Below are 17694 nucleotides of genomic sequence, written 5' to 3'. Positions count from 1 at the left end.
GATGTAATACAAAAATAAAAAATGAGGAGAAGGCAGAAACTATCTGAGAAGAGAAAAATTGCTTTTAAAAAATGAAATAAAAAGTTAAATTAGGCATTTGGGGCAAGGGGAGACAGAAAAGAGGAGGTTACTAGCTAATTTTAATATTGTTGATAGTAGGAAGATAAAGGACAATATCAAAATAAGAGTAGTCTGAATAGTGTCATATAAAGTTATTAGAACAAAATACAAATCTTCCTAAATACTAAAATAAAATAAAAAAAAAACCAGAAAAAGGAGAGCAAATAAAACAGACTTCATAGGAAAGACTTCATATGATTTATAAAGACAAAACTGAGATGAAGCATATCAATTGTATTACTACATGCAAATAGACTTAACTCATTTATAAGAGAAAAAGAATTTTCAGATTGGAGAAGTAGTCAAAATTCAATTCTATGCTGGATAGAAATGACTCATCTAGGCTCACGCCTGTAATTCCAGAACTTTGGGAGGCCAAGGTGGGCAGATCACCTGAGGTCAGGAGTTCAAGACCAGCCTGGTCAACATGGTGAAACCCTGTCTCTACTAAAAATACACACACACGCACACAAAATTGCTGGGCATGGTGGTGCGCACCTATAATCCCCAACTACTTGGGAGGCTGAGGCAGTAGAATCATTTGAATCCAGGAGGCAGAAGTTGCAGTGAGCCCAGATAGCGCCATTATACTCCAGTCTGGGCGACAAGAGTGAAACTCTCATCTAAAATAAAAGATAAAATAGTACAAATGAGAGAGTGGTTATATATAAAGTAGGCGTATGCAAGTAAAAACAAAGTGGAGGCACAATTTTGTTATTAGACAAGCAAAAATTCAAAAAGAGACAGAAAGACACTTTATGATGCTAAATGACATGATCTAAACAAGACAACCATCATTCATATTTGTGTGCCTAATAACACAGCAATAACCATTAAAAAGCAGAAAGTAAAAGGAATAAAAAGAGAAATAAGCAAAAACGCTAATAATTGGAAGTTTAATACCCTTTCTCAGAAAAGAATAGACCTAGTTAGACAAAAAAAAAAAAAAAAAAGTATGGATTTAGAGCAGCTAAACAAAATCGACAAAGTAGATCTAGTAAATATATATTGAACACTGAACTCTGATAATAGAGATTAAACTTCCTTCTGAAGTCACATGGAGTATTCACAAAATTGAAATATCATAGGCCACAAAGAAAATCTCAATGAATTCCAAAAATACAAAGGATATGTTATATTCTGTGACCACAATTAAATACAATTTTAAAACAATGACATTTTTAATAAAAGTCTCTTCCGCCTAAAACTGTAAAAACATATTACTAAGCAATCCCTGCATCGAAAAGAAATAGTAAAATAAAACTGCAAAAAAAAGCTAATTTTACTATTATTATTTTTGAGACAGGGTCTCATTCTGTCTCCAGGGCTGGGGTGCAGTGGCATGATCTTGGCTCACTGCAACCTCCACCTCCTGGGCTCAAGCAATCCTCCCACCTCAGCTCCCCGAGTAGCTGGGACTGCAGGCCCATGTTACCTTGCCCGGCTAATTTTTACATATTTTTTTGGTAGAGACAGGGTTTTGCCATGTTGCCCATGCTGGTCTGGAACTCCTGGGCTCAAGCGATCTGCCCACCTTGGCCTCCCGAAGTACTAGGATTACAGGTGTGAACCACAGTGCCCAACCACAGCTAATTATGTTTAAAATCAACAAAATAGACAAGCCAGTAACTCACCTAAACCAAAAAAGGGAGGAAGGAAGGTTTGGGGGCATAAATACATTAAATAAATAATAATGGAACAATAACTATAAAATCAGAGAAAATTTGGAAAAAATTTTAAATGACTACTTTGTACAACTCTGTGCAAATAAATTTGAAAACCTATATGAAACTGTCAAAGTCAAAAAAAATGCAGAGACAATCTTTGAAATTAAAATGATATATTTGAGAAGAAAAAATTGCAATACAGGGATACGCGCAGACCGTGTTTCTTCGGTATCAAGTCGGAAGAACAGAGAGGAGGTTGGAGGTTTTATAAAAAGGAAAGATGTTGATCTTTGGGAAAGTTAGTTGGCACTAGTAAGGTACTGGGGAACTGGCAAGCTCTGACTGGTGAGTGACCGCAGTGGGCAAAATTAGTTCTAGAGTTGCAGCAAGTTATTTCCTCAGTTGTAGATAAAACCGAACTGGTCACAGGTTACAATTGACAGTTTCAGCAGCTGGAGTTGGAGAGAATTACACTTTGGGAGCAATGTTATGCATCCTGAATGCTTTCCATCCCTCCTCTTCCCCCCACTGTGGGGGGTAGGGACATTCACACCCCCAAGCCTCCCCCAACCTCCAGTCTATTTGAGTTGGGTATGACAAGAATGACTCACTTCATATAATCAGCTTTCACAAGAACATTTGAAATGGACAGTGTTCCAGAAATATATTTCCCCAGTATGAGTAGCAAGTCTAAACAGACCAATTTCTGTAGAAGACATGGAGAAGGTTGTAAAAACTCCCACATAAAAACACCATGTCCAGAGAGTTTCACAGGGGATTTCTACCAAACCTTCAAAGATCAGACAAATTCAGTGCTACTTTAATCATTTTAGAGTATAAAAAATAAAAGTAAAATTTCCAAAATTTAAAAAATGAATATGACATTGATACCCAAACCTCACAAATATTGTACAAAAAATAAACTTATAAACCTGGTTTATTTGGGTTTTCCTGGAAGCTAACTTAGAAACAAGAATTCAAGTGCAAGTAGTTTGGGAGCCCAGAATGACAAAGAGAACCCTGGAAAGGAAGGTGACCAATAAAGTGTTACTATCAAGCAAACTGCTGCTTCGGGCACTTGGAAGTTCCTCCTGATGGGGAACTCTGGCAAATAATAATGACTGGGTGCCTCAGAGTTATTTTGGGAGGGCCTAGGTATTTTATCCATTAGCTCATGTCAGTCATTGGTTGAGGGCTGCTCCTAAGGGGTGCAGATTTCCTAGCGTTTCTTGCTTGCTAATTAACTGGCCAAAGAAAGCAAAGAATTGCAAATGATGTTCATTGTAAGTTGGGAAGATGTGTGCCAGATAGTAAGTGCCACTGCAGTATGGGTGAGGCACTGACAGACTTAACTATTTTTTTTTTTTTTTTTAGAGACAGGTTCTTGCTCTGTTACTGGTGGAGGGTCTTGGCTACTAGTCATCCAGGTTCTTGGTGTTTTGAACAAAGAATTGGACAAAATGCACCAACAAAGCAAGGAAAGAATGAAGCAACAAAAGCACAGATTTAATGAAACAAAAGTACATTCCACAGAGCAGGGGCAGGCTCAAGCAAGCAGCTGAAGAACGATGGTTACAGAATTTTCTGGGGTTTAACTACTCTCTAGAGGTTTCCCATTGGTTACTTGGTTATACCCTAGGTAAATAAAGGAGAGGCCTGTGACCAGTCTGATTGGTTGCAGGAGGGGGCCAATCAGAGGTACTTTCCATTTTTCATCTATGATGCAGTGCAGAAGAAGTAGCCTCTGATCCTTTGTTACTTGGGTGTGGAGAGGTGAGGTTTTCTTTTTGACTCAGTTCTTAGAAATCAGCATTAATTGGCCTTAGGTTCCCTGCCTCCAGACCCTATTCTCCTGCCTCAGCTCTGTCACCCAGACTGGACTGCAATGGCAGTATCATAGCTCACTGCAGCCTCGAACTCAGCTCTAGTGAGCCCAGCCTCCCAAGTAGCTGAGACTACAGGCACATACCACCAAGCAGGGCTAACTTTAAAAAAGCATTTTTTTGGTAGAGACAGGGTCTTGCTATGTTGCCCAGACTGGCTTCAAGCTCCTGGGTCAAGTGATTCTTTTGCCTTCACCTCCCAAAATGTTAGGAGTACAGGCATGAGCCACCATGCCTGGCCCAAATCAATCTTAATTGTAAATATTGATGCAACAAACTAAATATTAACAAACAGAATCCAAAAGCACATTAAAAATAGTTGTAATATAAGTGATTGACAATGAGTGGTTCTTATTACAGGAGGGCAAGAGTGGATATTGATATAATTATTAACATAGTAGAATATTCATTAATACAATTCATGAATTTAAGAGTTAAGAAGAAAAATCATATTATCTCTATAGATACCCAAAAGATATTTCACATGATTCAACATTCCGTAAGATGAAAACTGATACTTACTATGCATCATAAAATGTATATACCAGCCGGACGAGGTGGCTCACACCTATGATCCCAGCACTTTGGGAGGCTGAGGTGGGTGGTTTATCTGAGGCCAGGAGTTCAAGACCAGTCTGGCCATCAGGGTGAAACCCCATCTCTACCAAAAATACAAAAATTAGCCGAGTGTGGTGGCATGTGCCTGTAATCCCAGCTACTCAGGAGGCTGAGGCACGAGCATCGCTTGAACTTGGAAGGGGAGGCAGAGGTTGCAGTGAGCCAAGATTGAGCCACTGCACCCCAGCCTGGGTGACAGAACAAGACTCTGCCTAAAAAATATATATATAAATATGAGTGTATGTATATATATATACACACACACAAAATATATATATTTAAATGACACTATATATATATTTTGTGTATATATACACACATATATATTTTGTGTATGTAAATATACATACACACATATTTATATATTTTTATATGAGTATGTATATCACTGCCCCCAAATCAGCATTTAACTCAATGGGGAAGCGCTAGAAGCTTTCCTGCTAACGTCTATAGAGGAAAGACAAGGATGTTCACAATCTTTGCCACTACTTAAATATTGAAGTGGCAGTGTTAGCCAAAACAATTAGATAAGGAGAAACAATTAAATACATAAGAATTGGAATAGAAGAAGTAACACTATTTGTATATACATATGTTACGATCCCATATCTAGGGGAAAAAAGCAACAGAAAAACTGCTACAAATAACTAGAAACTCTTGTAAAGTAGTAGGAAAGAAAATAAATGTACAGAAAGTAATAGTTTTCATACATACAAATTCTATGCAGTTTGAAAATACAGGAAAACTATGTAGAAGATAACACTCAGGTAGGAGGCAGGACTCAATTCCAGAGGTGGGGCTGGGGCACTGGACCAGATTGAAGACTGACTAAAACAGGGCCAGGGCAGAAGCAGCTTTCCAATCAGATGTGCCCACCAGTGTGCCATGTCAACTTATTGCCATGGCAACACCTGGGAGTTACTGCCCCTTTCCATGGCAATGACCCAAAAGTTACTACTCCTTCCCTAGAAATTTCTGCAAAAACCGCCCTTAATCTGCTTGTAATTAGAAGTGGAGATAAATATGACTGCAAAACTTCACTGAACTCCTGCTGTCTGCCTATGGGGTAGCCCTGCTCTGCAGGAGCAGTCATAGAGCTGTAACACTGCCTCTTCAGTAAAGCTGCTTTCTTCTACCTCTGGCTTGCCCTTGAATTCTTTTCTGGGCAAAATGAAGAACACTTGCAGGCTAAACTCCACTTTGGGGCTCCCCTGCTCTGCATCAAAACTAGACCCCTGTCTCTCACCAGATACAAAAATCAAAGTGGATTAAAGACTTAGACCTAACATCTCAAACTATGTAACTATTACAAGAAAACACTGTGGAAACTCTCAAGGACATCAGTCTTGGCAAAAATTTCTTGAGCAATAGCTCACAAGCACAGGCAGCCAAAGCAAAAATGGACAAACGGGATCTCATCAAGTTGGGATCTCATCAAGTTAAAACCTTCTGCACAGCAATGGAAACAGTCAATAAAGTGAAGAGAGAACTCACGGAATGAGAGAAAATATTTGCAAACTGCCCATCTAACAAGGGATTAACAACCAGAATACATAAGGAGCTCAAACAACTGTCAGAAAAAAAATCTAATAATCTGATTTTAAAATGGGCAAAATATCTGAATAGACATTTCTCAAAAAAAGACATACAAATGGCAGTCAGTCATATGAAAAGCTGCGTGCTCAACATCAGTGATCATCAGAGAAACGCAAATCAAGACTACAATGAGATATCATCTCGCCCCAGTTGAAATGGCTTTTATCCGAAGGACAGGCAATAACAAATGCTGGTGAGGATGCGGAGAAAAGGGAACCCCCCGTACACTGTTGGTGGGAATGTAAATAGCACAAGCACTATGGGGAATGGTTTGGAGGTTCCTCAAAAGACTAAAAATACAGCTACCATACGATCCAACAATCCTACTGCTGAGTATATAATCCCAAATAAAGAAAATCGATATGTCAAAGAGATATCTGCACTTTCATGTTTGTTGCAGCACTGTTCACAATGGCCAAGATTTGGAAGCAACGTAAGTGTCCACCAACAGATGAATGCATAAAGAAAACGTGGTATTTATACACAATGGAGCACTATTCAGCCATAAAAAGAATGACATCCTGTCATTTGCAACAACGTGAATGGAACTGGAGGTCATTATGCTAAGTGAAATAAACCAAGCAGAAAGACAAACATTGCATGTTCTCATTTATTTGTGGGATCTAAAAATCAAAACAATTGAACTCATGGAAATAGAGAATGGAAGGATGGTTGCCAGAGGCTGGGAAGGGTAGTAGGAGGGCGTGGGGGAGGTAGGCATGGTTAATAAGTACAAAAGAAATAGAATGAATAAGACCTAGTATTTGATAACACAACAGGGTGACTTTAGTCAATAATAATTCAACTGTATATTTAAAAATAACTAAAAGAGTATAATTGGATTGTTTGTAACAAAAAGGGTAAATGTTTGAGGGTATGGATACCCCATTTTCCATAATGTGATTATTATACACTGCATACCTGTATTGAAGTACATCACGTACCCCATAAATATACACACCTACTGTGTACCCACAAAAAATTAATTTTCTTTTAAAAAAAAGAAAACAGGTTGGAAGAGAAAATCTATAATAGGAATAAGATAAAGTGAAATACTTAGGTATGAGCTTAACAAGAAACATGCAAAACACACATCAAGAAAACCACAAAACATTCCTGAAAGATAAAAAGTAGATTTAAGGAAGTAGAAAGATATACCATGGTCTTAGATGGAAGACCAAACATAAAAAATATGTCAATATCCCAAAGTAGTCTGTGAACATTTCACAATGCTAATAAAAATCTCATCAGGTATTTTTTCCCTTTGAGTGAGAAAATGGATTACAAAGTTCGTATAAAAAGATAGACAATAGCCATAAGACAGGCTCTGAACAAGAAGAGCAATGCAGGGGGAAGGAAGCTGCTTCTGTTATAGGAAAATATGAAAAAAGATAAACTGTTATAAATTTTACGATATTTGGCCCGGCACGGTGGCTCACGCCTGTAATCCCAGCACTTTGGGAGGCCGAGGCGGGCGGATCACAAGGTCAGGAGATCGAGACCATGGTGAAACTCCGTCTCTACTAAAAATAGAAAAAATTAGCCAGGCGCAGTGGCGGGCGCCTGTAGTCCCAGCTACTCGGGAGGCTGAGGCAGGAGAATGGCGTGAACCCGGGAGGCGGAGCTTGCAGTGAGCCGAGATTGCGCCACTGCACTCCAGCCTGGGCGACAGAGCAAGACTCCGTCTCAAAAAAAAATAAAATAAAATAAAATAAAAAATAAAATAAAATAAAATAAATTTTACGATATTTGAAAGGAATATAAATATAAGAAATTTGTTGGTTGATTTGCATATATGTTATAGTCATTATTATGGGCAAGCTCTAATCATATGAAACTGAAGCTGGACCTTATTGTCGATTGGCTGTTACAATGAATTGAATCATCTTAATTTTTAGTAGTATTATTTGTATGGTTATTTAAAAACTGCTATATGGGTATTCTTGAATAACGCAAATAAGTAATTATATTAATATTTGGATCTCAGATTTTGTTTTGTTTTGTTTTATTTGAGACAGTCTCGTTCTGTCGCCCACGCTGGAGTGCAGTGGCACGATCTCGGCTCACTGCAAGCTCCGCCCCCCCAGGTTCACGCCATTCTCCTGCCTCAGCCTCCCGAGTAGCTGGGACTACAAGTGCCCACCACCACGCCCGGCTAATCTTTTCTATTTTTAGTAGAGACGGGGTTTCACCATGTTAGCCAGGATAGTCTCGATCTCCTGACCTCGTGATCCACTTGCCTCAGCCTCCCAAAGTTCTGGGATTACAGGCATGAGCCACTGCGCCCGGCTGTTTTGGGTTTTGTTTGCTTTTTGAGATGGGCCCAGGCTGAAGTGCAGCATCAGGATCTTGGCTCACTGCAACCTCCACCTCCCCAACTCAAGCAATCCTCCCACCTCAGCCTCCCAAGTAGCTGGGATTACAGGCATGTGCCACCACTCCTAATATTTTTTGTATTTTTGGTAAAGACAGGATTTCACCATATGGCCCAGGCTGGTCTCGAACTCCAGAGCTCAAGCAATCCATTCGTCTATGAAGGGGTGGCCTGCCCCTCCACACCTGTGGGCGTTTCTAAAAAGAAATGAGACACAGAGACAAAGTATAGAGAAAGAAAAAGTGGGCCCAGGGGACCGGCGCTCAGCATACAGAGGACCCACGCCAGCACCGGTCTCTAAGTTCCCTTAGCATTTATTGATAATTATTTTTACCATCTTAAAGATAAGGGAGTGGCAGGACAATAGGATCATTGTAGGGAGAAAATTAGCAGTAAGACATATGGATAAAGATCTCTGTGACATGAATAAGTTCAAAGGAAAATGCTGTGCCTTGATATGCATATGCAAACATCTCCATAAACCTTTTAGCAGCATTGTTTCAGCAAGTCCCACCTTTTGCCGTAAGGCAGTTTTCTCCTATTTTAGTAAACAGAGCATACAATCGGGTCTCACTCCGAGATGTTCCATTGCCCAGGGATGGGCAGGAGACAGATGCTTTTCTCTACCTTAACTGCCAACATCCGCCAAAAGGCCTTCTTTCCTCTTGTACTAGTCCTCCTCAGCACAGACCCTTCATGGGTGTCAGGCTGGGGGACGATCAGGTCTTTCCCTTCCCATGAGGCCATATTTCAGACTATCACATGGGGAGAAACCTTGGACAATACCTAGCTTTCCTAGGCAGAGGTCCCTGCGACCTTTGGCCCTGTACGTGTCTCTGGGTACTTGAGATTAAGAGAATGGTGATGACCTGTAACCAACAAGCTGCCTTCAGGCACTTGTTTAACAAAGCACATCCCGCACAGCCAAAAATCCATTAAGCCTTGAGTCACCACAGCACATGTCTCTTACAAGGACAAGGTTGGGGGTAGGGTCACAGATTAACAGCATCTCAAATACAGAACAAAATGGAGTCTCTTATGTCTACTTCTTTCTATATAGACACAATAACGGGCTGATCTCTCTTTCTTTTCCCCACAGTCTAGGCCTCCCAAAGTGCTGGGATTACAGACATGAGCCACTGCGCCCAGCCACATCTCAGATATTTTGTGCAAGAAAAAAAAAAATAAGTAACTGCCCTATTCCTGTAATCTTGAATTTGAATTGGCAATATGTGTATACATTCCTGAGTTTCTTTTTCCTTTTTGAAAAAAAATTGAAACTTTTTTCAGGAAATTGAGGGAAATGAGGTAAAATAAGACTGGTATTTAAAAGTTAAAATGTCAAAGTAACCAACTTGAGTCATAGGCCCACCCTTGAACTAGCTGAGACAAGGGAAGTGGAATTATCTGAATCAGGTCCCACCCCTGCAGCTGGCCAGGGAGGGAACTAATCCCACCCAGAAGGCGGAGCTGTAGCTTTAGGGGAGGATGCAAGGAAATCAGCCAATCGGCAATAAGGTCCAGCTTCAGTTTCATATGATTAGAGCTTGCCCATAAAAATGACTATAACATATATGCAAATCAGTCGACCCATAGGTCGACTATAGACAATAATATTTGCAATTTGTAATTCTGGGCTGATAATTTTGAGGTTTTTCTAAAAGGTCATTTTTCATCTTTCAGCTTCAGTTTTTATCTTCAGGAGACTAACCAAACTGAGTATTTAGGCCGGTAAGTTTTCAAAGGGCTATTACCTGGCCCTTAGGAACAATTATCTATTTAATTTAATTACCTAATCTTGCCAATTAAAACTGTTTTATCTCTAGAGACATGTATATTAATGCTGAAAATTATGGTGTAATTATAGTGCAAATCATTTATTTTGGTTAGCTCTTAACCTATTTTGATCGTATGGATAAAATAAAACATTTGTGTCAAAGAAATGCTTTGATTTCTAGCAACATAATATTTTCACTGGTGGAGAAGCAGGATTTTATTTCTAGTAGACTACTATTCTGAAGAGTAGCCATCTTAAACTGGACTTAGCTTGATTCTCTGCCTCATGTGCTGGAATTTTTAAATTAGTTTGCTCAGTGTTGAATTTTGAACATAGCATAGGGCATCATTTCTTCCTCAAAATTTCACCCATGGCATGGCATAAAAAAGACTGATGTTCAATTCTGCTAAATATCAGTGAATCAGAAATGACAACTTAGTAACAAAGGGTGAGAATGTGCACAGGGAAGTGGGTGGGCAGTGTTTTTTTGAGAGTCTTGCTCTGTTGCCCAGGCTGCTGGAGTGCAATGGTGTGATTATGGCTCACTGCAGCCTTGAACTCCTGGACTCAAGCAATCCTCCCGCCTCAGCCTGCTGGGTGGCTAGGACAACAGAGGCATGCCACCACGCCTGGCTAATTTTTTAAATTCTTTTTTTTTGTAGAGATGAGTCCTCACTATTTTGCCCAGACTGGTCGTGAACTCCTGGCCTCTACAGATCCTCCTGCCTCAGCTTCCCGAAGTGCTGGGATTATAGGCATGAGCAACGGTGCCTGGCCAGGGGGAATGTCTTACTCTGTTCAAGCTGCTGTAACAAAATATCTTGGACTGGGTAATTTATAAACAATAGAAATGTATTGCTCGCAATTTTGGAGGTCAGGAAGGCGTCAGCAGTTAATGTCTGGGGAGGGCTCACTCTGCTTCGAAGATGGTGCCTTCTTGCTGAGTCTTCACATGGCAGAAGGGGTGAACAAGCTCCCTTGGGCCTCTTATATAAGGACACTAATCCCATTCTTGAGGACAGAGCCCTCATGGCCTAATCACCTCCCAAAGGCCTCATCTCTTAATACTATCACCTTGGGGGTTAGGTCTCAATATATGAATTTGAGGTGGGGGGAAACAAAGATTCAGATTTATAGCAGGAGAGAACAATTTCCTATTATATAATTCATTGGTTTTTGATCAACAGTATTTGTTCCATTTTAATCAGTTTTAGTTATTTTTATTCCCTGTAGTTCTTCTCCAGGATCTTGTTCTAGCAAAACAAAGTATCTCGGGCTAGGTCACTAGCATTTCCTCAAAAGTATTTAGGAGACATAGGAATAATTAGGCCGATAACGATGCATTCTGATGATTTGTTTTATGAAAGGTGTACAATCTGATAGAAACTATCAGAAGAGAGACTACATAGAATAATTAAATAATGGGAGAGGACTACAAGGAAACTTTCTTTTTTACATCTGTAAATTGTGTACAGTTTGTACTGTTCCTTTTTCCTCATCCTACACTACCTTTTTTTTATCTATTTCATGTTAAGAACATTTTGCAAGTTTACATATTCTGATTACAAACCGTTACAGGGCCCCTAGTTGCTCTCTGGGACAGAGAGGTCTAGATTATTTCAAAATGAATACTTTCATATAGTCACAATAGCTGTCTTTCCCTTTGAAGTTGCCCAAACACACCACCTACACACTGCCTATCAGTTCCTGATTTATTTAGCCAAGAATACAGGGAATATGGGAAAAAGAGGTGACTCCAGAGAACAGGAACAGAAACGGCATATCTTTGTAGGGCTTTTACCTCTTCGCATTGGCTTTTACCTTTGTAGGGCTTTTACCTCTCTGCCCTGCCAAAGAAGCTTGCTATGTGCCTGTCACAATTTTTTTTTTTTTTAATTTATTTTTTTTTAGAGATGGGGTCTTCCTCTGTTGCCCAGGCTGGTGCAGTGGCATGATGATAGTACACAGTAACCTCAAACTCCTGGGCTCAAGCAATTTTCCCACCTCAACCTTCTCAGTAGCTGGCACTACAGGTACCCTATTTTGTTCCTTTTTATTTTGATATAATTTCAAATTTACAAACAAGTTGCTATAGTACTATAACTCCTGTATACCTTTTAAATAGATTAAAAATGGTACATTGTGCTCCGTTTGTTTTTTGTTGTATCACATCTCGTTCTTTCTATCTCTTTCTTCCTACTGCCAAACTTTAAAAAAAAAAAAAAAAATTCAAGGGCAAGTTGTAGACTTTATGCCTATTTATCCCTAAATACTTCAGTGTGTAAATTCTAAGTACAACAATATCCTCATATACCTAGAGTACAATGATCAAAAGCAGAACATTTAACATATAGTACTACCATGGAATCTAGTGTGTGTCTTCAAATTGCAATTGTCTCAATAACGTCATGTATAGCTTAATTTTTTCCAAGTACAGGATCCAACATAAGATCATGCATTGCACTCAGTCTTCTCTCATCAATCTGTGACAATACCTCATCCTTTTTGTCTTTTGTGACTTTGACATTTTTGAAGAGGATAGGCTAGAGAATTTTCAGAATGTCCCTCGGTTTAGGTCTGTCTGCTGTTTCCTCATGATTAGATTCAGATTATACATTTTTGCCAGGAATACCACAGAAGTGATACTGGGTCTTTCTCACTGCATCATATCGGGAGGCCCATGATGTAGATTTGTCTCATTACTGGTGATGTTAACTTTAATCACATGGGTAAGGGTGATTACTACAAATCCCCCTTGAAAATAGTAAGGCATGGTCGGGCGCAGTGGCTCATGCTTGTAATCCCAGCACTTTGGGAGGTGAGGCAGGTGGATCATGAGGTCAGGAGTTCGAGACCAGCCTGACCAATGTGGTGAAACCCCGTCTCTATTAAAAATAACAAAAAAAATTAGTCGGGTGTGGTGGCGTGCACCTGTAATCCCAGCTACTCAGGAGGGCTAAGGCAGGAGAATCACTTCAACTCGGGAGGCGGAGGTTGCAGTGAGCTGAGATTGCACCACTGCACTCCAGCCTGGGTGACAGAGCAAGACACCATCTCAAAAAAAAAAAAAAAAAAAAAAAAAGAAAGTAGTAAGGAATTACTACTTTCCTCTTTGTAATTAACAAGTATTTGTGGGGATATATGTCAACATCCTGTCCCTTATCAAACTTTCACTCCTGAATTTTTCCATCTACTAATGATTTTCTAATGCTTTTATTTGTTCTTTATGTGTTAGTTAATATTCCACTGTGAGGCAGAGCTTTCTGTTCTCCCATTTACTTATTTATTTATATCAGTTTTGACACATGTAACTTCATTTAATGAGCTTTAGTCCATTACTATTATATTTGATACAACAGTAATTTTATTACACTTGGTACTAAAATTGTCCAAGTAGAACTTGTTCAGTATGCAAATATCTCCTTTCTATATATGTCTATATTCTTTCTTTTTGTTTTTCTTTTTTGAGATGGAGTCTTGCTCTGTCACCCAGGCTGGAGTACAGTGGCACAATTTTGGCTCACTGCAACCTCTGCCTCCCGGGTTCAAGTGATTCTCCTGACTCAGCCTCCTGAGTAGCTGGGATTACAGGCACACCAGCACCTCGTCCAGCTAATTTTTGCATTTTTAGTAGAGCTGGGGTTTCTCCATGTTGGCCAGAAATTCCTGACCTCAAGTGATCCGCCCTCCTTGGCCTCCCAAAGTGCTGGGATTATAGGCGTGAGCCACCGCACCTGGCCAATGCCCATCATTCTTTAAGCACTTCCTTAATTTCTGGTGCAATCCATTATTCCAAGCTCCTTTTGTACTTTTGTTATACTCCAGCCCTGGAACTAGCCTTTTCGCCAAGGAACACTGGTTCCTTTTCAAGTGGAGAATGATGGTATTTAGAAAGAGATATCTGGAAGCAAAATGTGCACCTGCTACCAATATGTCCTAACTTTTAGGTCTTCTCATTGCAGAGGGCAAGGAGACAGATACACACATGCACACACACACACACACACACACACACACACACTCATCTCATATATCTATATTTCTATATCTATTAATGCATGTTTTAAAACTTAAACAAGGGGAAACCTGCAGTGGTATGCCAGTTTCTTTTTTTTTTTTTTTTTTTTGTTGAGACGGAGTCTCGCTCTGTCGCCCGGGCTGGAGTGCAGTGGCCAGATCTCAGCTCACTGCAAGCTCCGCCTCCCGGGTTTACACCATTCTCCTGCCTCAGCCTCCCGTGTAGCTGGGACTACAGGCGCCCGCCACCTCGCCCGGCTAATTTTTTGTATTTTTAGTAGAGACGGGGTTTCACCGTGTTAGCCAGGATGGTCTCGATCTCCTGACCTTGTGATCCGCCCGTCTCGGCCTCCCAAAGTGCTAGGATTACAGGCTTGAGCCACCGCGCCCGGCATGTATGCCAGTTTCAATCAGCTCATAGGACTGATTACTAAAGGTTTGTAATTTTGCGAGCTGGTTTTGAAATCAGCTATGGGACTATTCACAACATAGCAACTAGCCAATGCTACAAATCAAGGTGTGGGGGTGTGTGTGTGCTTTTTTTTTTCCCCAGAGAGCCAGTTTAGCAGCACACCACTGGAAACCTTACTGTCATTCAGCATACTCAGAAACTAGTTTCAGACCTGCTCATACATAGCACTATGAAAAGCAAATCTAGAGATCAATATTTGTTTACAGTTCTTTTTTTTTTTTTTACAGGTATAATTTACATACAGTGAATTGCACAAATCTTACATCTACAATTTGATGAGTTTTGATAAGTCCATGTGTATGTTTAACCCACATGCCTCTAATGATACAGAATATTTCCATAACCCAGAAAGTTCCCTCATGTGCTTTTCTAGTCAATTTCCTCCCACCTAAAGGCAATCACCTTTCTTTTTCTTCTCTTTCTCCTTCCCCTCACCCCTCCCCATTCCCTTCTCCTGGTCTTTTTTTCTCTTTTTCCCCTTTTCTTCTTTTTCTTCTTTTTTTTAAACCATAGCTGAGTTTTGCCTTCTCTAAAAACTTAATGAAATCACACAGTGTGGTTGGCATAATGATGCTCCCTACAATCCCCAAATAAGTACATGTCCTGATTCCGTAACCTGTTAGGTTACAGGGCAAGAAGGTATTAAGGTTACAGGTGAAACTAAGTTCGCTAATGGCTTTAAAATAAAGATTCCTGGATTATCTGGGTGGGTCCAATATAATCACAAGGGCCCTTAAAAGTGGAAGAGGGAGGCAGAAAAAGAGGCAGAGAAAGATGTGAGGATGGAAGCAGGCTCAAAAATGCTATTAGGCTGTTGCAAAAGTAATTGTGGCTTTTGCCTTTGAAAGTAATGGCATAAACCGCAATTACTTTTGCACCAACCTAACACATTGCTATCTTTTTTTTTTTTTTTTTTTTTTTTTTTTTTGAGACGGAGTCTCGCTCTGTCACCCGGGCTGGAGTGCAGTGGCCGGATCTCAGCTCACTGCAAGCTCCGCCTCCCGGGTTCACGCCATTCTCCTGCCTCAGCCTCCCGAGTAGCTGGGACTACAGGCGCCCGCCACCTCGCCCGGCTAGCTTTTTGTATTTTTTAGTAGAGACGGGGTTTCACCGTGTTAGCCAGGATGGTCTCGATCTCCTGACCTTGTGATCCGCCCGTCTCAGCCTCCCAAAGTGCTGGGATTACAGGCTTGAGCCACCGCGCCCGGCTGCTATCTTTGAAGAGGGAGAAAAGGGCCCACAAGCCAAGGAATGTGAGTGGCCTCTAGAAGCTGGAATAAAGTTCTCCCTTAGAACCTCCACAAGGAATGCAGCCCTGCTGACACTTTGATTCTAGTGCAATGAGACATGTATTAGAACTTCTACCCTACCAAGCTGTAAGATAAAAAATCTGTGTTACTTTAAGCTACTAAGTTTGTGGTAATTTGGTACAGAAGCCTAGTATGTTGTTGTTGTTGTTGTTTTTACTATCAGGGCCTTCTCTCTTTCAGAATAATGTTAGTGAGTTTCACAATTTTGTTAAGCATATCCATAATCTGTTTCATTTTATTACTGAGTAGTATTGCATTGGATGAATATACCCAAGTTAGTTTTTTCATTCTCCTGTTGATGAGCTTTTGAGTTCTTTCCAGTTATGTACTACTATGATAAAGCTGCTATCGGCAGTTTTATACAAGTCTTTTTGTGGATAGATGAGCCTCCATTTAAGGGAATGGTATCAGATACTGAGTTTCTATAGCCCTTAAACCAAACAGTATAGGGAAGCGCACATTCTCACCCCCCAGAAAAGCAGTCAATGCCTATATGTTCCTGAAAAATATCTTAGCCTTCAACATCCCAGTGTTGTGGAAATCATGTCTCCTGGCAAAAACCTAACAAAATCAGGTTAAGAAAGCCAAGATACTGTAATATATAGTTAAGATTTTAAAACAAATTAATAATTCTGCTAGAACCAGAATAGAAAATCAAAATGCCAGTAGCAGCACCACTAATGGTAAAGGGAGGTAAATGTATCCATTCATTGATTGCAGGGGGAAAGTTATTGAGTATTCACTTGGGGCTAACAACATCATGCTAGCCCGAGATATAAAGAACCTGTTGATAACCTAGTAGAGAAATGGACAGATAAGCAAACCTTTATGATTTGGTATTTTAAAGAGTTGATCATGTTATTCAATGGCTGTTATGGAAATAAAGAGGACTGATACCCTTAAGTCCACATGGTGGGTGTGGATCCTGGAAGATTTCTGGGAGAAGAGAATGTCCTAGTTAAAGAGAACAGTCTAAAGTCTGGAGGCAGGAACTCGTGGGCATGGTTAAGGAACAACAGGGACCCAGTGAGCATTCAAGGACGGTGGACTTCTGCCTCCTCAGAGATACATTGTAAGGACAGCAGAAACAGAAATCCTTTGAAGCACTGTTGACAGCTGTTTTGAAACCTCATTTCTTGGCTTCTTAATTTAAAATAATTTAAATAGGAGACACATGGCGTAGAGTAATTTATTGCAAAAGAAAAAGTATTTTGAAAGTTACATGCAGAAATAGACAGTACACCCTGAGAGAGAGAGAATTCAGGGTGGGCTGCTCGTAAGGGTGGTGCAGCGTTGATTATTGCTGGAGAAACTCCCTTTATGAGAGTCTTACATGGTTATTCATAAGGAGATGGGAAGAAGTGTTACTAGTAAGCAAGTTCTGGGTGGTCTTCTGGGTGCACACGCACAGTAGCTGGTCATACTTGTTCATATGTTGCATGTCTCATTAGCATCTGAAATCTCCACCCAGGAGTGTGTTTACTATTATACTGAGCAAAGCGTCAGTTTGAAGACAGGTAAAATTAAAATATGCATGCTTTTTACAAGGCAAAATCCCTACTGAAGATAGCTTTGCTTGAATGAACTCAATTCCAATGCGAATACTGACTGTGTTGGCCGTACAGTCACCATGGTTGCTGCGTTCCAAGAACATGGTCGTTTCCTTGACTACCTATCGTGCCTCAGCATTACCATGTACTTGTGGAGAAAAACTCGCAGCAGGGACCAATGAATAAGGTGCTCTGAGAGAGTACAAACATCACACTGAAATCCTTTCAATTACTAAAAGTCGCCCCTCTCTTTTTTCTGTACAAGCAGTTCCCTCTTCCTGGAATACTCTTTCCTTCCTTTCTTATCGCA

Source organism: Macaca fascicularis, chromosome 11, assembly GCF_037993035.2.
Source record: "Macaca fascicularis isolate 582-1 chromosome 11, T2T-MFA8v1.1".
In the NCBI taxonomy this organism is placed as follows: Eukaryota; Metazoa; Chordata; class Mammalia; order Primates; family Cercopithecidae; genus Macaca; species Macaca fascicularis.
The sequence above is the reverse complement of the archived record's forward strand: the minus strand, read 5'-3'. Positions refer to the sequence as shown.